We start from the raw sequence: 22,638 nt of genomic DNA on the forward strand, positions 1-22,638 counted from the left end.
AATTACATCATACTTACATTTCTTTATTCCTAGGACTGACATCTTTCCTAGTGCCTACTAACCCTGGTGAGCAGCAGTTTGTTGGATGAGTATTAAATTGTTAAATTACAATGTCAACAATCATAATAAAATTGAAAACCCAATCAGATGCTCACAAAAATCAGCCAAGGTAACCCTGAGTTTAAATCCTGTCTCTGATAGCTGTGGACTTTGGGCAGGGCACGTAACCTCTCTGAGTTTCAGTTTATAATCTTTCAAATGAAGATGAGGTGATCTCCCTCATTGGGATAACACGGGGGCTAAATGACATGATGTATATAGCATGCTTATCACAGTGCTTGGCACACAATACAGCTTCAGTAATTAGAAGTTTTTTAAAAACTAAAACAGGCCTAAGGTTCTGTCTGTTGCCTGTTCTGACCCTGGGGGTGATCACCTGCTCGCGATCCCGCAGAGCCTTCCTTGGCAGCTTAAGATTTTTCCATTGGCCAGATGCTTGCCCGACCTAACACGTGAGCACAGACAAGAGAGCTGTTGCAAAGCAGGTTGGGGAGGCAGGAGATTAATTGAAGACTTTTATTATTGTTATTTTCAGTTACGAAACTGCAGGAAAACAGTTCCTGGCGGATGGCGCATCTCTTGCTGGAAGGCAGAAACGCAGGTGGGAGGAAGGCTGCCCATTAATCATAAGGAAGCAGGGAAGGAAATTGAGACAGGAAATGTCAACACAAAAATGTCCTTACTCTGGGTCAATCTTAAAGCACAGCCACAGACCAGCATGCTGAAAGCTGGGGCCCCGGCCGCAAACAAAGCCAGTCAAGAGGAAACGGCAGGCTAGAGAATGTCAAACCAAAAATAAATCGGGCTCGTTTCCCTCCTGAGCAGAGGACCTAGTTCCTCTGATACTTGGCTTTCAAACTCTTGCTGAAATTCTGGGAATCTGTCTGGAGAGAAAATACAGATAAGAATGAAAGTAGATGCCAAAATAGGGGAGGAGAGGAGCAGAGCTTCACACCACTTTTCTGAGCCTCCATTTTCTGATGTGTAAATGGGGATAAAACCCCCGCCTTGCCCTCCTTACAGAACTGCCATGAAGACCAAAGTATATCGATGATACAGTGAGCTTGTCGTGACCTTTGGTTCTTTGGATTCTCATCATGATAAAAAATGAAAGCCAAAAGCTTGGTAGGTCCCTCATGGCACAGTCAACGGAGGCAGGGCAAACCTTCTCCGGGAGATCTCAGCTCTCCAGAACCAGGAGTGGCTCTTTCTGTGATGCTAGCAGTGCCCATCTCTTTTCCTCCATCGACCCAGAGAAAGCCAACTTTATTAACAGCGCCTCTCCTGCTGACACCTTCAGTAAGAGTCTTGGCATATAGTCAGTGGTGTGATAGCAAATGTATAGTAAATACATGTGCAGTACACTGGCTCTTCAGAAAAGAATAACGTGTATATATATATGCTTATCATAAATTTTAATAGTGTGTATATGTAGCATAAAGTTTACAAATGATAATGCTCCTAGTTGTAAATGTCTAGCCAACTTATTCTCCTGGAATGCTTTCATTGCTTTTCGCCACACTCTTGCATCCATAGCCAACCTGTCATTGCAATTCAGCCATGACTGACAACGTTGTTTTCCAGTTCACTAACTCTGTTCCCAATAAATGTATCATCATTAAAACTGACATGTGACTTTCTGTTCAACTATTTCTCATCCTTGTATTAATTATATTCATTATGCTGAAATTTTTTTTAGCTTCAGCAGTAAATCAAGCCCTAACTTCCAGGGTCTGCTAATATCCATGGTGTAGAGATGGGCCAGTGGCTAATTTCAAGCCACAATGGTCATCATGTGACATCACGGAATGCAGAGTTAGGAAGACTTGTGCAGTAGCGCATCATTATAGAGAGTTTACACCATACAGAGGCACTAGCTGTAAATAACCTGAAGATATAGATAAAATGTACTAAAAATTAGACAGTAATCAATTTTAAGTATTATTGTCTTTGTTTTTGGTTTAATTTATTTAACTACTAGGGGCCCAGTGCACGAAATTCGTGCACTGGGTGTGTGTGTGTGTGTGTAGGGGAGTGTCCCTCAGCCCAGCCTGCCCCCTCTCACATACTGGGAGCCCTCAGGCGTTGACCCCCATCACCCTCCAATCGCAGGATCGGCCCCTTGCCCAGGCCTGACGCCTCCGCCAGAGGTGTCAGGCTTGGACAGGGGACTCCCATCTCCCCCCGATCACTGGCTCTGGCCCCTGCCCAGGCCTGAGGCCTCTGGCCCAGGAATCATGCCTGGGCAGGGGACCCCCATCTCCCTCTGATCGCTTGCTCCACCCCCTGCCCAAGCCTGACGCCTCTGACCCAGGCTTCAGGCCTGGGCAAGGGGACCATCATATCCCCCCAGTCCCCGGCTCCGCCCCCCACCCAGGCCTGATGCCCGGCCAGAGGAGTTGACCCTCATCACCCTCCGATCACCAATCACCGGATCGGCCCCTTGACCAGGCCTGAGGCCTCCGGCAGAGGTTTCAGGCCTGGGCAGGGGACCCCCAGCTCCCCGTGGTTGCAGGCTCCGCCCCTACCCAGGCCCAACGCCTCTGGCCTAGGCGTCCGGCCCGGGCAGCGGGGACCCGCAGCTGCAGCGGCCCCGCGATCGTGGGCTTTGCTGTAGGCCCAGGCAAGGGACCCCTAGCTCCTGGGACTGCCAGCTTCGACCGTGTCCAGCTCCCATAGCTGGCTCCACCCCTACTTCCTGCTATCACTGGCCAGGGCGGAAAAGGCGCCTGATTCTCCGATCATGGCTGGGGGGCAGGGCAGAGGCGGCCCCAGGACCGCCTCTGCCCTGCCCCCCAGCTCTTAGCTCCCCCCTGGGTTTCTGATCACTGTCAGTGGCAGGGGGCTTCTTCCTGCTTTCCCTTTCGCCTCCCTGCATTGTGCCTACATATGCAAATTAACCGCCATCTTGTTGGCAGTTAACTGCCAATCTTAGTTGGCAGTTAACTGCCAATCTTAGTTGGCAGTTAACTGTCAATCTTAGTTGGCAGTTAACTGCCAATCTTAGTTGGCAGTTAATTTGCATATAGCCCTGATTAGCCAATGAAAAGGGTAGCTCGTATGCCAATTACCATTTTTCTCTTTTATTAGTGTTGATAAGTTTATATCATTTAAATTTTTATAATGGCTGTTTTTAACAATCAGCTCTCAAAATTCCTGAAAATATTCTGCTCTCATGGGCTAATGCAAGCTGGCTCCAGCATACCCCTGCATGTGGCCATTACTAACATTCTGACTTCCCCATTATGTAAATACAAGCAGTTTCCAAACTATAGCCTGAAGAGGAAATAGTTGCACCTAATGTAATATTTCTATCTTTTTTTCTACCACAACTGCATGGGATTCAGCATCATCCATCATCAGTCATGAATATTTATTATATTCCTGTGGGGGACTCTGGACTGTGACCCCTTAAAATCAGGGGCTATGTTGTACAGTGGCAGACCTAAAACTCTTACATAGTGTTCCAGGTGATCATAACTCTTCTTAGGGTTCATAATTTTTGTTTCCTTCATTGCCCCTTTTATGCTCAATTTATGGACAAAATGACATAAAACTAAACAGAAATTAACTGGGACCACAGTTATTCTTGTGGTTCTGACCTACCTGTAGTTGTTAAAGCATAGCTGCTTTTAGATGGTGGGGCAACGAGCAGAATTGTCTGAATGTGACTCTGGGAGCCCTCACTGGATGGGCTGGGCTATAAGTTAGCCAGAACCAAAAGAAGGGCTGCTTCTGAGCTCATCTTCCCCAGAAACTAGTCATTTCCTCCTCTAGAAAGAGGGTATGTAACACCCTACAGACTCCATCTCCCCATGCTGCTCAGCTGATGGTCCCAGTCAGCTCCTACATAGTTGGTAGTCCAAGTCCAGACTGCCTGCTGCCATGCTACCTGTGTGTTCCCCACTGACCTGGGTATTTTCTCTTAACTGCCTTGTAGTAAAGAGTCCCATAGTGTGGTGGGGACCAACCACTGGAATAGAGACTCATGCTGAGGGTTTCCTAGTGCCCTAGCCCAGCACACTTGTCTGGGATGGTGAGAGAACCAGGAGACGACCGGTGCCTTCTCTTCTCTCAATGACCTTGGTCTGTGTTAGTCTTTCACTTCCCCAGTAAAGCCTACAGTATAACCCAAACTGTGTGACATCGTAGAATCTACATTGTAGTCTTGGCAGAAAGTAGAGTTGCAGCAGGAATGCACCTTCAGAACAGACACATGATGTTCCACATTAACTGGGACTCTGTGCATGTAGCTCGAAGGCAGTGATGGTGAACCTTTTGAACTCGGCGTGTCAGCATTTTGAAAAACCCTAACTTAACTCTGGTGTCATGTCACATACAGGAATTTTTTGATACTTGCAACCATAGTAAAACAAAGACTTATACTTTTGATATTTATTTTATATATTTAAATGCCATTTAACAAAGAAAAATCAACCAAAAAATGAGTTTGCCTGTCACCTCTGATGTCATAGGTTCGCCATCACTGCTCTAGGGCAAGGCCTGAGACAAAGAATCAGGCAACCTGGAACCCAGCAATGCCCAAAATCAATGTGTGATCTGGTGACTAGTTTTCTAGATCCCTACTCCAAAATGGCTTATCTCTGAATTTTCAGTAACACACAAGCTAAAAAACAAGACAGCAAAGCAAAACCCTAAGTTCCCCTCGATGCCATGAAGCCCACTGAGCTAATGCCCTTGAGGTTATACGATCTCACTGTGATTTCTTACTGATGCACAGGAGAGAACTGAGGGCAGTATTGTTCACAGATCCAGAACCTAAAGGGGGAACTTCGTTCTGGGATCCTTTTGATTATAACAAAAGAGCTATAACAGACTCCATCATGGAAAATGAGCCTTTAACAGAAAAATGGTAGAAGGTGAGTCTTAGTTTATCTTAACGGCTCTACAGATTATCTGATGAAAAGAAGGAAGGACCCAAAAGATGCCCAATTACACACCAGCATGTTTAGCCTCTGTAAGTCTTTTCCCGTTATCATTGTGCAGTGAATACCTAGGATCATCAGCATGGCTTGTAGTTGATGCTACCTTAACACGTAATAACTCTAGGTCAGACACCTCTGCCTAACATTTTGAAATATATTTGGAGATAACTTCTGGGGCACCACATGGTTACACCACACTAAAAGAGAAGCAATTTCTTCATGCTTCTGTTTCAAGCACTCAAGGACTATATGGAAGCAAATTGAGCCAAATCCAAAGGAAATCAGACTCCATTTTATATTATTCTCTGGATGCATAATGCATGTTGATAGAATAATGCTTCACAGAGGGACAGGGAAATGAAACCGAACTTTGCTTTCGTTACGTACAACTCAGCAGTGTGAGTGCAAGGGGACCATCATCTTCACATCAGCCCAGCCAACCTACAACTAGTCTGGCGAGGCCAGGTTGCTAACAGGCTGACCTGATTATGACAGTGTTTTCAGGGTACATCAGAGAGCAATAACCACTGCTTAGCTGAACTTGGCAGCAGGACCACCAAGGTCAAGGTATTTCACTTCTTGAAAGTCACAATGATGCCACTCAGCAAAGAGAACAAACTCCTTACATGTTGAGATCTAGTTCTCACTCTCAAGAGCCATGTGGCCTATGACATCTCCTTCCTACCTTCTAACAAACAAGCAAATTTATATATATAAAAGCCCAGTGACCAGAACGGTGGAATGACTGGAACAACTAGAACGACCGGAACGACTGGTGGCTATGATGCACACTGCGACAGCAAGCCGGCCTGATCCAGGCCCCAATTGCTGCTCTCCCCCCACCCTCAAAGCTGGTCTGGCCCCCAATCGGCCCCAACACCCTGATCGGGGGCGGGGCCAGCCAGCCAACCACCCATGGCCCCTCCCCCCAGCTGGCCCCACCCTCAGTCTCCCCCCGCCCCCGACTAGGGGTGGGGCTAGCCGGCCAACCTCACATGGCCCCTCCCCCCTGCCAGCCAGGCCCAAACGGTCCCTATTGGGGCAGGCCAGCTGGACCCCACCCTTGCACGAATTTGTGCACCAGGCTTCTAGTAAATAAATAAAATCCCAAGTCACTCAATTTAAAAGTCACTTGGAAGACACCAAATTATTTTAGGCAGTTACCCTGTTTAATGAAGATCTCACAGGGATCACATGTGTAAAGATCTCTTAAGTCACACATGGGAGAGTCATAATCCATACTCAGCACCATTATTTTTATAACCAGCAAAGTGATCTCTTTTGAAATTGCTCAGGGATCATTAGTGTTGAAGAGATAGGAATCTGAGACCTCAATATCATGATTACTTCTTTCTACAAATGATTTTTTTTCACATTGGGAATCACACTGTTGGTTGAGACAATCAAGTAATTACAGCACAAAGGAGGCCAGCACAGACATAATAGCATGCAACCCTGGGCTGCTGATACATACCTCTACTAACTCTACCCTGCTCTAAAGGAAAAAAAAGCAGGGATGACAGCACAGAAGCTGGTTACAATAATGCTCTCCATAAATTGTATGTAAAATGGACATTAATTGTGATTGAAGAGCTGTGCCTACAGTTTCTGGCTACAGATTCACAGATGTTTTCTCTGTGCTTTCTGAACCCAAAGCCCTTTGTGAAGGACTAAAGGTCACCTCAAAACCCAAACATCAATGGCTTGGTTTTGATTGAAATATCTGCCTTCAACATATTTTCCATAACCAATGTATGCATTGCATACCTACCACCCTCTGCCTGGCACTGTTGTTTCCATGTACAGCATCCTATATAATAAAGAGCTAATATGCAAATAGTCATCACACCTTCATGTCCTCGTGCCAGAACTGCTCAGACACTTAACACTGGGGAGAGAGGAATGGGGACCAGCCAGGCACAAATGAGCTAGGGAGAGAGGAAAGGGGACCAGCCAAGCACAAATGAGCTTGTGAGAGAGAATGGGGACCAGCCAGCCTGTGGCCCGGGAGAGGGACAAGCCGCCCACCCCATGGTGCCAGGCACCTGAGGCTGCAGCCTGGGCAAAGCTGCCTGCCCACGGTTAACTGTGGTTGCGGCTGGCCCAGGTGAAGCTGGCCTGAGTCCTGGGTACCTGCAGCTGGCCAGAGGGAGGGAAGCCTGGGTCCCAGGTGCCTGTGACTGGCTGGAGGAGGAAATCCTGGGTCTCTGGTACAGGGTGAGGCAGAGGCAGTTAGGGGCGATCAGGCCAGCAGGGGAGCAGTTAGGGGCAATCACGCTGGTAGGGAAGCAGTTAGGGGCAATCAGGCAGGCAGGCAGAAGTGGTTAGGAGCAATCAGGCAGGCAAGCAGAGGGGTTAGGGGTGGTCAGGCAGGCAGGCAGGTGAGCAGTTAGGAGCCAGTGGTCCTGGATTGCAAGAGGCAGTCGGACATCCCCTGAGGGCTCCCGGATTGGAGAGGGTGCAGGCTGGGCTGAGGGACCCTCCCCATGCATGAATTTCATACACCAGGCCTCTAGTTGTAAAATATATTCTTATAGTATAATATTAAGTGAACAAAGCAAGCAACCTGTATACACATGATTCACCTCTGTGTAGCCTATATCCCATTAAACAAATATGGATAGATTTGCATTCAACAATCCCTGTCTCTATTTGGAGCACTGGACGTAGGTCATTTTCCCCCTTAAAAACAAACAAACAAACAAACACCAGCATATTTTTTCAAGGTTGGTAGACAGCAGTTGTTTTTGACTCTTTCATGTAGCACATAATAACTGTGAAAGCTATGCTTATGTTAGGGATAGATGATAATTCTGAGAAGTCTCTGAAACCCACCACACACGGAGGATCTGAGATTTTTAAAGGCATTCATGTTGCAGGTTCTTAATATTCAAACCTAAATAAGTGAATGGTTTCAGGATGGACAATATAACACTGATTACCAAACTCAAAATTAACATTCACATTCCTCTTCTAAGATGACACACCTGCTTTTGCTTACCAGTGAGTTTCATTTCTTTAATAGATACAAATTGGCAGATTATGCCTTGCATAGTTATTGAATTTCAGTGTTTTGAAGCCAGTCTACCTGTGTTTTCACAACCTTGACAGTATTTACAGATCTAATAATCAAACCATAGTGATAAACACAAAAAAGTACAGAGCACCATGATTTAGGAGTTTATCATCTACTTGATACAGTAAGACAGATGTACGATAAAAGTTAAATTACAAGAAACTGTGTATAATTTCATTTAACATTTTAGGACAATACTACAAGAAATGTCAATGACTGGTGTATGACTGATCATAAGGATTCAAACTCAGATGTGACTAGCTCTAAACCCTGTTCTCTTTATTACATAGACATTTCCAGAAAGGTCTGTCAAGTTTGCTCCATCCACTAACCTCAGAATTTGTCTTCTGGTAAACTGTCTCCAAAAGGCCCCGCTGTCTTTCCCACAGAGGAGACATAAGGCAAATGTGAGGTGGGAAGACCTTGATGCAAGTCTTGGGAGCTGGTCTGCTGGGGGGGACTCTGGAATGTCTTTCCTAACAGTGACATCTCATGTCGTCTGTTGTTCTGGAACATTAAGGGCACTCACCAAATTAATTGATAATGAAAAGGATAGCAACAATCAGATTTCTTAAATCCTTGTGTTCGGAGATTTGGAGGACTTTTATGTGAGAAACTTCCTGGGGGGTCCCTCAGCCCAGCTTGTACCCTCTCGCAGTTCGGGAATCCTAGGGGGTTGTCCGACTGCTGCAAAGGCAGGAAAGGTTCCCACCACTGCTGCTGAGCTTGCCAGCCGTGAGCCCAGCTTCTGGCTGAGCAGCACTCCCCCTGTGGGAGCGCACTGACCACCAGGGGGCAGCTCCTGCATTGAGCATCTGCCCCCTGGTGGTCAGTGGATGTCATAGTGACCCCGTTCCACTGTCAGGCTGAAACCGGCTCTCTGACATCCCCCAAGGGGGTCCTAGATTGCAAGAGGGTGCAGGCCAGGCTGAGGGACCCCACCAGTGCATGATCAGGGCCAGGGAGAGATTATGGGAGGTTGGCCAGCCAGGGAGGGACTGTGGGAGGGCTCCAGGGCGTGTCTGGCCCATCTCGTTCAGTCCTGATCAGGCAGACCTCAGCAGCAAGCTAACCTACCAGTCGGAGTGTCTGCCCCCTGGTGGTCAGTGCACATCATAGTGAGCGGATGAGCAGCCTTAGCCTATCATTAGCATTTGATTGGCTGAACGGCCGACCAGACGACCAGACACTTAGCATATTAGGCTTTTATTATATAGGATGGCACCAACTGAGGGAAACTGAGACCTTTGTGTGTTGTTTGCCACTTCCTACCCTATCTAATGAAAGAGTAATATGCAAATTAACCATCACTCCATCACTCTGTCACAAAGATGGCAACAGCCATGGAGCTGGAGCGAGCAGAAGGCTTGCATTGCCCCCAGCAATGGAGGAAGCCAAGCTTCCCACCTGCCCTGGCCAGCACTGGGCTCCGCTCAAGACTACAAAGTTTCAATTATAGAAGATAAATAAATCCCAGGGAAAAAAAGAAAAAGAAAAAAAGGAGAGGCTGGGAGCTTGGGTAGCCAGGTGGCGTGGACAGCCTGAAAATGGCCATCAGCCCTTCACCCAGGCTGGCCACACCCCCATGGGGTGAGGGTCCCCACTGGGGGGCTTGACCAGCCTGAAAACAGCCATCAGCCCCTCACCCAGGCTGGCCAGGCACTCCAGCAGGACCCCCACCCTGATCCAGGACACCCTTCAGGGCAAACCAGCCGGCTCCCACCCGTGCTCCAGGCCTCTATCCTATATAATAAAAGGGTGATATGCAAATTGACCCTAACAGCAAAACGACTGGGAATGACTGGTCACTATGACACACACTGACCACCAGGGGGCAGATGCTCAATGCAGGAGCTGCCCCCCCGGTGGTCAGTGCGCTCCCACAAGGGGAGCTCTGCTCAGCCACAAGCCAGGCTGATGGCTGCCAGCGCAGCGGTGGTGGCGGGAGCCTCTCCCGCCTCCTCAGCAGCACTAAAAATGTCTAACTGCAGCTTAGGCCTGCTCCCTGCTGGCAAGTGGACATCTCCCGAGAGCTACCAGGATTCCAGAGGGATATCTTACTGCCAGCTTAGACCCGATCCCTCAGGGAGTGGGCCTAAGCCAGCAGGTGTTCATTCCCCGAGGGGTCCCAGACTGCGAGAGGGCACAGGCCAGGCCGAGGGACCCCCCGAATGCATAAATTTTTGTGCACTGGGCCTCTAGTAAATTTATAAATTACAAAAAAAAAAAAAAAAAAAAAAAAGACAACCTGTGTGGTTCAGTTCAGCAGGAGGGACATACATTTTCCAAGGTTGGGAGTAGAAGAGGTACCTCCCCACTTCACCCCAATTCCTAAACAGACTGCCTCCCTCAAAAAAAAGCCAGGGTTTCTAGAAGAGGCTGGAGGCAGACTGGTGTGGAATTTGGAATTCAGAGTTAGGAAGCTGTGTGGGGCCCTGTGATCATGGTCATGTCCCTTAGCCTCAGAATCTGTTTCTTAATCTGCAAATATGTCTTTTTCAGAAAAAGTCACCTCCAGATACAATGAGATAACAATTCACTGAAATGACATGTGTGAAGACCCTGGTAGCTGGAAAGCGATATACAAACCTTGGTTTTCCTGATAATCCTTTCTGTTCCCTTGCCCAATCAGGCCCTGATGTTACAAACTTCAGTGTCCTGCATTCTTTCCCTTGTAGCTTCCTTAAATAGCTACCTGACCCATAAATAGCCCTTTATGAACTCTCCTGAAATTACCCAATTTGAGTGCATACCTATTTCCTCCTGAAACCATGACTACTACCAAGAGCGAGAATCAGGAAGAGTCAAAAGACATAATATTTCATCAGTCTTGAAGGATGAGTGTAATTTTGTCAAATAAAAAAAGAAGAGCAACACATGTTCTCACATCAATAGCCACAGGCAAGTAAAGATTTCATTCCAATAGCTTTATAGCTATAGTGACTTAGTTCCATGGGACCTTAATTCAGACCATATTCTATGTGGAAGGCATCTAGAGTTATGTAATAAGGTCTTAATTGTAGGACTGGATTTAGTCCACATCCAAAAGTGGGTGCATATGAAATGCTATTTTCTAAATTTTCTACAATTCGATTTCTATTATTTCAAATGACCCATTGCATAGGTGACAGAAACTTCTTAATCAGTTTGAGATTTCTGCTCTTCCTCTGTCCCTAAGATAAAATGGAGCAGTCAGGAGATTAAATTTCTTTTCAGCTAATATTTCAGAAACATCCAGCTACATTCAATAACATTTTATTTGGGGGGAGTATACTAATTCAGTCTTTGTTATATTTCAATGTAGGTTAGACTGGGGTCCGGAGTGGCCTCTGAAGAGGGGTTCTGGCAAGCAGCTGATTAGGCTGAATGTGGCTGCAGGAACACATTTAATCTCTGTAAGAGAGCAAGTAGTTTTTAAATACTTTAGCCCATCAACTGTTTGTATGCAAATAGTGACACTAATTATAAATGAGTTTTATCTACTCAGTGCAGCAGCTCAGCAGGATTCCCACTTGGAAGTCTTCTGTCAGAACTTTGTGAGAATTTTTTGAGTTGCTATTTGCATTTAAAATACTTTTCTTTTTTTAAAGCAGACACAAATTCATTCTGGCAACTAATTTCCACTGACCTTCCACCCAATTAGTGCCCATCTATGAAGCTTAGCCACAGTTATACTAGGGGTGATAGCAGAAACCTGCCAAAAGTATTAGAATATGATCTCTTGGATCAACGAGGCCCAGTGAAATCTTTTCAAATCCAGATTAGGAAAAAAAACCAAACCTTGAAATAACTAATTAAAATAAGAAACCACCACCCATACAACCAGCTGAGCTGAAGAATTTACCTAATAAGATTACTGGCTATAATACTGCAGACAACAGTTGCAGAATAGAAAAGACCCCCATATTATAAAAGCCAATATTAAATATGCTGATCCATGCTTTTGACATGAGATAAAATATAGAAGTGCTAATGTTTACCATTGATTAAGAATCTGCTTGGATTTTTTTTCTTTTTCTGTTTTCATAGAACACCTGCTGGGGAAGTGCATAAAATTGCAAGATCCTTGGAAACCAGAATATGAACTGGTCTTTACATCCTGGTATAGTCACCCCCAGTGTCTGTCATAAATGCTGAACTGAATGTTGAGCCACAGGAAACAAGGCTATGGTTTTCTTCCTAGCCAGTTATACTAAGAAAAGCATCTATGGGATTTTGCATTCATACAAAAACAGTGCTGCCTTGAAATATTTATTTCTGCTACCCCATCATTGTTGGCCTGGCAGCTCTCTGCTGTTCCACTAATTGGATGGGGAATGAGGAGGCCATCCTCCATCTTCCTGGTCATTCCACGCCATCCCGTTTCTTGGGAGATGATAGAGATAACATGTTCCAGGTATACACACACTCACATGATTCACAAACTACATGACCCATTCTTTTGTTTTGAAAATAGCCTTAATACTATGTAGCAGTCAGGTTAGGTTAGGTTAGGTTAGGCTGCACTATAGTAACATCTTCCAAATCCCAGTGGCTTTAAACAACAGATTTCTCACTTGCCAGACATGTTCTTCATTATGTTGGAGGGCCCTATTCCAAGTCATCCTCCCACTAGGACCCAAGCTGATGAACCAGCTACCCATTTAAAATCTTGTCCTGCTCTATGCCAAATAATACTCTAATTCTTTAAACTTTTGTTGATATTTCATTGGCCAGCGCATGTCAATGGAACATGCCTGAGTTCAATCCCACCATGTGCATGAAGGAATAAAAATCAAAATATTTGTAAGCATTCCTGTGACCCTTCAAAAAGTTCTAAATATTTTTGCTGGGAGGAGGCAATCAGAAAGGTAGAAAAGTGAAAAGAAACTAAAGAAAAGCAAAGAGCAGATTAGAGATGCAGATATGAGAAAATGTAGTGAGAAAAGGATGGGATCTGTGGAGGTAATTTTAGTCACTCATATGACCTATATTTAGATTTTGGACAGTTGCATATGCACCAGTAGTCTCTCTTTCCACTTTCTCCCTATTTTGGTTCTTCAACCAATAAAGAATGACAGGCAGAGGGGGTGATAATCTGACAAGATACCACCATGCTTGTGTGTCTAAATATGTATGCTGGTTTGGAAGATCTGTCATGTAAAGCAGATTGTTTTATTAAGTCTACAAGAAAATGGCCAGGGTTGAGGTGTCTAAGAATCAGTGGCTGCAGCAAATAGCTCCTTATGGCACTTGTAGCTGTCCACACTCTGTTCCCACCAGGAGCTCCTTGCTAAGGAAGTGGAATGTTGGAGATTCTGTAGAACATATTCATTACACTGAAATGCCTGAGTCAAAAATATTTCAGAGAAACAAAAGACATGTTTAGTGCAGATAAACGAAGATACTGATGGCAGATTTCTAATAAAAAAAATAAAACAATCCCATTTGCAATTGTATAAAAAATACCTAGGAATAAGTTTAATCAAGGATGTAAAAGACCGGTACTTGGAAAATTATAAGACACTCAAGAAAGAAATTGAAGAAGATACAATAAGTGGAAGCATATACCATGTTCATGGATAGGCAGAATTAACATCAGTAAAATGTCCATATTACCCAAAGCAATCTATAGATTCAATGCAATTCCTGTCATGATCCATTGGCATATTTCACAGAACTAGAACAAATATTTCAAATATTTATATGGAACAATTAAAGACTCCAAATAGCCACAGCAATTTTGAGAAAGAAGAACAAAGTTGGAGGAATCATGCCACCTGATAGTAAGCTTTACTATACCACAAGACCACACTAATCAAAACACATCGGACTTGCATAAAAACAGACATAAATAATGGAACAGAATAGAAAGCCCAGAAATAAGCCCACACCTTCATGGTCAATTAATATTTGACAAAGGGCCAAGAACACACAATGGGCTAAATACAACGGTCTATTCAACAAATGGTGTTGGGAAAATTGGACAGATACATGGGAGGAGGAGGAGGAGGAGGAAGAAGAGGAGGAGGAGGAGGAGGAGAAGGGGAAGAAGAAAGAAAGAAAGAAAGAAAGAAAGAAAGAAAGAAAGAAAGAAAGAAAGAAAGAAAGAAAGAAAGAAAGAAAGAAAGAAACCAGACCACCTTCTTACACTATACACAAGAATAAATTCAAAATAGAATAAAGACTTAAGTGTAGCACTCCATATCATAAAAACCCTATGAGAAAATATAGGCAGTAAAATTTTGGGCATTTCTTGTAGCAATATTTTTCTGATATACCTCCTTGGGTAAGGGAAACAAAAGAAAAATAAACAAATGGGACTATATCAAACTAAAAACGTTTTTGCATAGCATAGAAAACCATCGACAAAATAAAAAGACAACCCATTGAATGGAGAAGATATTCACTAATGATACATCTGACAGGGCTTAATATCCAAAATTTATAAAGAACTTGCACAACTAAACACCAAAAAAACTAAACAACTGAATTTACAAAAATGGGCACTTCTCCAAAGAGTGCTTTATTCACTACGATGACAACACTGCTCCTCCCAAGTTTTATCTCCCCTTCACCCTTGAATACAAATTTATGGTTTCCAAGTTGCACTATTCACCACAGTCCTAAAAGATATTTACTGTTTTTATCTGCAGGTGAAGGCTCCGGTTCAAAGAAGCCAAATATAAAATGTGCTGCTTTGCAGGCTCGACTGCAAAAGGAGCACAGATCCAGTTTGCCTTTGCCTCTTGTGACCACTCACACCAGTTTAAAGGAGCCTTATTTTACCCTCTAAAATAATCCCCTCAAAATTCAGAATTCAGAGTTTACATTTTACAGATGAGCACTCCGGGGTCCAGGGAGGAGATGGGACTTTTTCAGGGTCACCTGGCTTGTTTGTGGCAAAGGTCAGTGAGATTCCAGAGCTCCTGCGTTCCCAGGGCACCGTATTTTGTTACCCCAAAGATCTTATTTGGCCCTAACGCAGTCATCAAGATCCCCATGCATCTGGTAGACTCAGGTCTTTAGCGATCAATCCTCCAATGCTGGTGAAATGAAGCATTGCATTCCATTTACTTCCCAACCCCACCTCACCCCCTCAATTAGGACTGAGGGGAGGAAAGGTTTCTGTTATCCTGACATTTTCAGTCATCTCTGTGTAGGGAAAATCTGTAAATTACACAGAGCTCAAGAAACTTGAAATCTCTTTACCAGTAATCACACCATTCTGAGCAATGTGAGTACTAGAAAAGCAAGGACACAGGCTTATTCCATTTAGGTCAAGCTGGTGATGTTTTCTCACTCATTGTTGGCCAGGCAGATTGGGTCCCCTCCTGCCTTTCTGCTTCCCTTTTTGAAAACATCACACAAAATTAAATTAAAGTTGTCACCAGCCTTGTGCTCTACATGTTAGTTAAAAGCTGTCTGGAAGGACCCCGGGGCATCACATTGGACAGTTGAACCACAGGCTCAGCCTGGTATGATCCGCACCTCTCTGGATTCTTGAGAGAAATCATCTGTTTGTATCAAGTCTTACAGCAGCAGCCCTGGAGTACCCGCAAGAGCAGCCACACAGAGCCCAGCGCACGTCTGTCTCACCAGTTCTCGGATTCATGCCAAGTTCTCAGTTACGCCTGAAACTCCCAAGAAGCTGCAGTGTTCTTGAAGCCTCTGCAGAGGAGGGAGCAAACAGAAAATAAAAGGCGCTGGCAGTCCATGAGGCAAGCGCAGAACATGTGCTTGAGGATGCTGATAAATCTCTCTCTCTCTGACACCCTCGGCTATCACCCTCACCTACTCCTGCAGAGGCTGCGTCCTGCTGGGGCGTTTGATTGAATTTGTGGAGCAGACGGGCCACATGGGCTCTGTTGTAAAGGGAGTATCATCATGAGAGGTGGCGTGCTTTACACGGGAAGAGATGGTGAATTTAGACCAGTGAATCCTCTGCAATTATTAAAGCAAATGCTAAGAACCCTGGGCCTGGGCAGGAGCGAGCTGCGGGTGGGGGTGGGAGCTTGGGGGCGGGGGGGCAGTGAGAGGGGTGTTTAAGGGAAGAAGGACAGGGAGGTTATCTGCTTTCCCAGACTTTTACCTCCTGGATCTATAGCCATCCCCTCTGTTCTCCACAGGTTTGTGTTTTAAATTAGTACTAAGTGAAACTGAATTAAAATATGATGAGGTAGCCTTAAGGTGACTCTGCTTTGCATTTAAATCCTTGAAAAATCATTGCATTTCCAAATTCTGAACACCTACTTGGTCAAGGCATAATTTGAGTTTGAGGACAAGAGTGATTTTTATAGCTTCTTTTCAGGAAAAACGAAAGGATTGCTAAATTTAACAGGAAAGAATGTGAGGGGTTGAAGAGGAAAATCGACTGCAGCTACAAGAATAACCCTGGTCCCTTGCCTCTGGCTCTATATATGAAAAAGGAGGAGTATGAGGGATGGATTTGACCTTTCTTAAAGAAGTTTAGCAATATAATTGTAGCCTTTAAACTAGACTTACCATTCAACTCTATGATACGTGATTATAGACTAACTCAAATTAGATGTGAAGCCAGAGGAGTCCTTCGGGTTTAGGGAACTACCTTGCCCAACTCCCTACCCACCCTCAACCATCTTGATTGAAGCTCAGAAAGGTTAGCTAACTATTCAAGATTGTCCTGCCAGATAGCAGCAGACTATTACCACCAACCATGCCCTGGTGGTCTCTCCACTCTAGCATGGCTCCAGGTTGAAAAACCAAAGCCATGAAGATAAAACCATAGGAACCCCAAGAACTGGAGACTCTATGATTTGACTGAGGAAAAGAAAAAAGGCTCTTGACTCAACCCAAGACAGACATTTTTTGTGATAGATCCATCATAAAGTCTCAGGTGTGGAAACATTCCTTGTGGTCAGTCTTTTTGAGGCTGACAGAGAAGAAACTTCTTCCACGCACATAGGTGCAATACTGGTTACAAACCATATGAAACCTTCACTTCTTCTGAGGAGTTCTGAAACTATATTCCAGGAAATGCTCACATAAAAAGAATCTTCAAATAGTAACAGCACTTTGAAGAGATATATAAAGACCACTACTATAAACCCTTGCTAGTTACAGTTACTGAGGAATTAAATCCTGTGACTGTAGCAGATAGAGAAGAGTCTTTAGGCTGGGCTCTCAGAGAATAACAGGGGGAGGAAGACAGTCTCTTCTGCATTGCCTGCTTTCCAAAAATGGGATCTTCGGGAAATCCCATAAAGCAGAGTGCCCGGTGTTACTCATGACATGGAGGAGGTCAGTGACTTTCTACAAATGAAGCATCAGGACCCAAGTTTAGCTGAACATCCACATGACTAAAAGCATATGAGAAACAAAACTCACACTCAAAAGAATAATGGGTAAGAGGCATAAGAGATAACAAAAAATGATTACGTATAAATGGTGAAAATGCTCAGACTCATATAATATCATAAAAGATATATTTTTGGGTATGTCAAATAGGAAAAAAAAAGACACTTTTAAATTATAATTCTTTATCTTTCCAGCCTTCTCATTTAGTTTTGGTAGAAGTTTACATTTTTAGACTGTAATTAGAAATATTACAGGACTTAAAAATGCTCACACTTTAATTCAGTGATTTAATCATCTATAGAAATTTCACATCATGAAATAATGTGCAAAAATTAACATGTAAGAATGTTACCGATGTATTTATAACAGCCCAAGAACAGGCAATTTTTCAAAAAAAAGATACTTGGTTAAATGTTTATCAATAGGCATTTATCTAAGTAAATTATAGTCTGTGGTGCCATGAATATTGGGCAACCATTAAAAATACGTTAACAATATCTGCCTTTGATTGTGCTTTTACTACTCTGTGATGGGATGGAATAGAGACTGTCGCAAAAGAATCTAGCTGCAACTCAACATCAAGAAAACAAACAATCCATTAAAAAATGGGCAAAGGACTTGTATAGACACTCTCCAAAAAGGACATACAGGTGGCTAGTAGACGTGTGAACAGATGCTCAACATCACTAATCACCAGAGAGATGCAAATTAAAACTACAGTGAGATACCACTTCACAGCTGTCAGAATGGTTATCATCAATAAATCAACAAACAAGTGCTGGGAGGATGTGGAGAAAAGGGAACCCTCGTACACTATTGGTGCAGCCACTGTGGAAAACAATATGGAGTTTCTCAAAAAATTAAAAATTGGACTGCCTTTTGACCCAGGAGTTCCACTTCTGGGAATATATCCAAAGAAATGTGAAACACTAATTCGAAAGAAGATATGAACTCCTATGTTCAGTACAGCGTTATTTACAGTAGCCAAGATCTGAAAACAGCCCAAGCGTCCATCAGTAGATGAGTGTTTAAAAGAGCTGTGGTATGTTTACACCATGGAATACTACTCAGCTGTAAAAAAGAAGGAAATCTTACCTTTGGTGACAGCATGGATGGACCTGGAGAGTATTATGCTAAGTGAAATAAGCCAGTCAGAAAAAGACATATACCATATAATCTCACTTATACTAGTATGTGGAATCTAATGAACAAAATAATTTAATAAACAGAATCATAGATACATGGAACAGACTGATAGCTGTCAGAGGGAAGGGGATTAAAAGCTGGGTAAAAAAAGATGAAGGGATTAAGCAAATTATATATATATAAAACACATAGACATAGACAACAGTAGGTGATAGCCAGAGGGGAAGGGGCATAGAGAGAGGTGAAAGAAGGGGGTAAATGGGAATGAAAAGAGACTGGAGTGGGCCTGCCTAAGGCCAGCCCATGGTGTGTGGGTTCTCGACTTCCTGCAGGAAAGATTTCACAATACGAGTCCAGGTGATTTTGAGAGTACGTTTATTAAAGCTGGGGACAGTGAAACAAGGAAAGGACTATGGTAGACAAAACTATGGGAGAAAGCCTAGGCGGTGCTCTGCTTGGCTCTCTAGAAATGTTACAGGAAAGAAGTGAGTCAGAGCGGGGCTGCTTTAGCTCATTGGGAAGTGAGAGAAAAAGGGGGCCTTGGAGACAAGATTGGGGGTAAGTTTGGGTGGTGATGCCCATTGCTCCCCTAGATGCTAGTCTCATGTGGACCCTTAGAATTTAGGCAGAAATAAAAAGTTCATGTCCGGCCAGCGGCATGGGCTTTCTCTAGAGGGGGCCACATTGATTCTATGTCCTGAGGGCTTTTTATTCCCCCCTTTTTTTCTGCAGGCGAGAATCTTAGGGGAAGGTTTCAGCAGAATATCCGTCAGCTTTCCAAGTGCATTTTTAATATGCTGATGCATCAAAATGAGCACATAAGGGAGTTTTGGGTTATTCTTTGTTCTGTTTTACTGTTTCATTTTTATCTTAGGTCTGTCTGGCTTTAATGGGGGTCTTGTTATTTGTTCCCCTACTCCATCTATCCTTGGGTTTGGCCAGCACAAATGCCATTAATTGGGTCTCTGTTCTCTCTCTCCATGACCAGGGTGATTTAAGCTATGTATTTTCTGGTTGGCGGGGAGAGGAATAAACCATTGCTCTTAAGTATCCTTGGTTGAGGTAGATAAGGTCTTGCGATTCACAAGCTGGCTACAAACTACCCACACTGTTTGGCCTTTAATTTTCTTGTCTCGGTTTCCCTATTCTACTTGCCCAGGAATTTTCCTAGCTTCTTACTATTCTACCACAGTTTTGTTAACCAATGTCGCCCCAGTAAATTTTTTAAAAATCTGGCTGTATCACAAATGTTTGAAACAACTTCACGGAAGGGATGGAATGAGGGTGAAGGAATAAGGTGCTGACCTAAATAAGTTTGGAAATGAGGCTAAAGAAACTGCACATAAGCACAGTAATCTAGTTGATGAAGTTGTTCTTCAAAAGAGTGTGGATTAACAATTCTGGAACCACTATACAAGGACACAATAATGGGACACTCAAGTAAATGGATGGGGGAGGGGGGAAGTAAAGTTTCTCACTGTTGGAGTGACAGATTACAAACAGGCAAGTAAAGGAGCCTAGAATGATCTATGTGCTGTGGGTTAGAGTTGGAGACATCAGCATAAACTCATGCATAGTTTAATCTGGATACGGATGGGCACATACAGAAATATTTGTGGATATGTATTTATTTATAGGTTAGGATACACAAATATATCTCCTTGCTCCTTCAGATAAGAGGACCTAGAAGCAAAGACATGTATGCAGTAGCAACAAACAAACCTGGCATTTGGTTCTTTGTATCTAATACCATCTCCAGTTAAAGGAATCAGGGCTCCTGGAGAAATGGCTTATTCTAGAACTGGGGCAGGAAATACACAAGATGAGCCTAAGGCAATTTGTTGTGCCAGAAAGTAGAAAAGCAAACAAACAACCTCCACAATGATGGTGAATGTCAAAGGGACACAGCAGCCAGCTAAAAGAGTTCCCAGTGCTCCAAGCTGGGACAGTTAGAGCAACAAAATAACACAGTATTGAATTCTAACCCAATATGGTGTTAATCCAATTATTATAAAATAATTTCTTATATTATAATATAAATAAGTAATTGAATAAGTAAATAAATAAATGTAGGATAAGAGACAAATCTCCCATGCAGAAGAATTTCAAACTATTTATGTAGATACTCAGCTCCCAAGGACATGTAGCTTAACTCCCCCCCCCCCCAACAACCCCCCACCCCCACTGAGTGGAGACTACACAAAGTAACTTCCTTCCAAAGAGTACAGTAAGCAAAAGGGAAGAAAAAAATGAAAAACTTACAGTAGAGAAACCTGATAAACACCACCTCAGCCAGGTGATCAAAACCTGAGTTACATCCTGTTGATTGTATGCATCCTTGATATGTCATGAGAATAGCACTTTACATCTGTGTTTTTTTTAAAAAAAAACACGAACAAACAAAAAACATAATCCCTGTCTAATTCTGAAAACTGTCAAGGTCATCAAAAATAAGGAAAGTCTGAGAAATGGTCACAGCCAATAGGAGCCTGAGGAAAGATGATGACTAAATGTAATGCAGTATCAGGAATGTGATCCTGAAACAGGAAAAAGACATTCAGGAACAAGTGAGGAAATATGGATAAGGTATGACTTTAGTTAATAATCACATATCAGTATTGGCTCATTTGTAACAAGTGTACATATACTGTAAGATGCTAATGATAGAGGAAAGTGAGTATAAGGTATGTGGGAGCTCTGTGCTTTCCATTCAATAATTCTGTAACTCTACAACTGTCCTAAAATAAAAAGCTTATTAACAACAACAACAAAAAACTAATCATCAGTGCTAAGTAATGTCCAGGAAGGATGATTAATTAGCTTCTAATCTGATTTCATTTTCACATTGGGCTGAAATTCTTTGTGGGAGTCATATCTAGGTTGGAACAAGTGTGTTTCATAAAGGCAAGAATACGCTTATCTGCTCTGGATGTTATAGCTTCACTAGCGTTTCTGGAGGGTGAGAAAGTTCATTCCAACCCCTGCTGTGCTTTATATCTAACATTGCAATCATGCCATGAGGTCCAAAACACAGCAGACACTTCAACAAGCCATTTCTCTGCCCCTCCTCCCCCACGCCTCTAGAGTTTGATTTAGTAATATAACTGAACCATCTCATTATTTCAGTGTAGCCAAGAGGAAATTAGTCCTGAAACCACATTAATTCTTAATTGGGTATATTTTATTAAACAGAAAAATGGGAATTAGCAGGTACTTATCTGCACCCTAATAAAATAACTCTAAAAACTATGCAAAACAGCCTCTCTGGATCGCAAAACTCCCCCGCTAATCCTGCCTTTTCCGTGACTGATTTTTCACCATAGGATCTGAGCATGAAAGAATTAGGCACGATACTAACAATATTAAAGATAACATGATAATACATAAGTTATTGAGCACTCACTATGTGCAGATACTGTTCTGCTTATTTTTTGTTTTTTTTGTTTTTAATAAGAATAAGTTGGATTCAGAAAACTACAAGAAGCTAAAACAACTTTATTATCCTCTTGCCCGTGACTTTTAGTTATGCTATTCTGTCTCATCCCAAGACAATATATCAGTCAGATAACATTTTTATTGATTTCAGAGAGGGGGAGAGAGAGAGGAACATCAATGATGAGAGAGAGTCATTGATTGGCTGCCTCCTACATGCCCCACAGTAGGGATCAAGCCCACAACCCAGGCACGTGCCCTGACCAGGAATTGAACCGTGACCTCCCGGTTCATAGGTCGACACTCCAGCTGGGCCAGATACCATATTTTAAGTCACACTCAGGTATAAACAAACATTGCTAACTTGATGTATTAAGCCCAGTAAAACCATATCAAATCTCCAGTCTCTCAACCAGTTTGAAGCTTCTCCTCCTACTGCAGCTCAGGCTTAACTCAGAGTGAAGAGATCTGCAATTGGCAAGAGGAGAGCAGGGCATGACCCTCTTCTGTGCTGTATTTCCACCTTTTTCTTCTTCATTCACCACCTGCCTGTCTTGGTTGGAGGAAGGAAAGAGAAAGAACAGGTAAGGTCTTACCTGACTAGTGTTGATGGACTATGATGTTGTTCTCCTCTGCGAGTGGCATATGTCCAAATGCTTGCTC

Source organism: Myotis daubentonii, chromosome 2 (assembly GCF_963259705.1).
Source record: "Myotis daubentonii chromosome 2, mMyoDau2.1, whole genome shotgun sequence".
Taxonomy (NCBI): Eukaryota; Metazoa; Chordata; class Mammalia; order Chiroptera; family Vespertilionidae; genus Myotis; species Myotis daubentonii.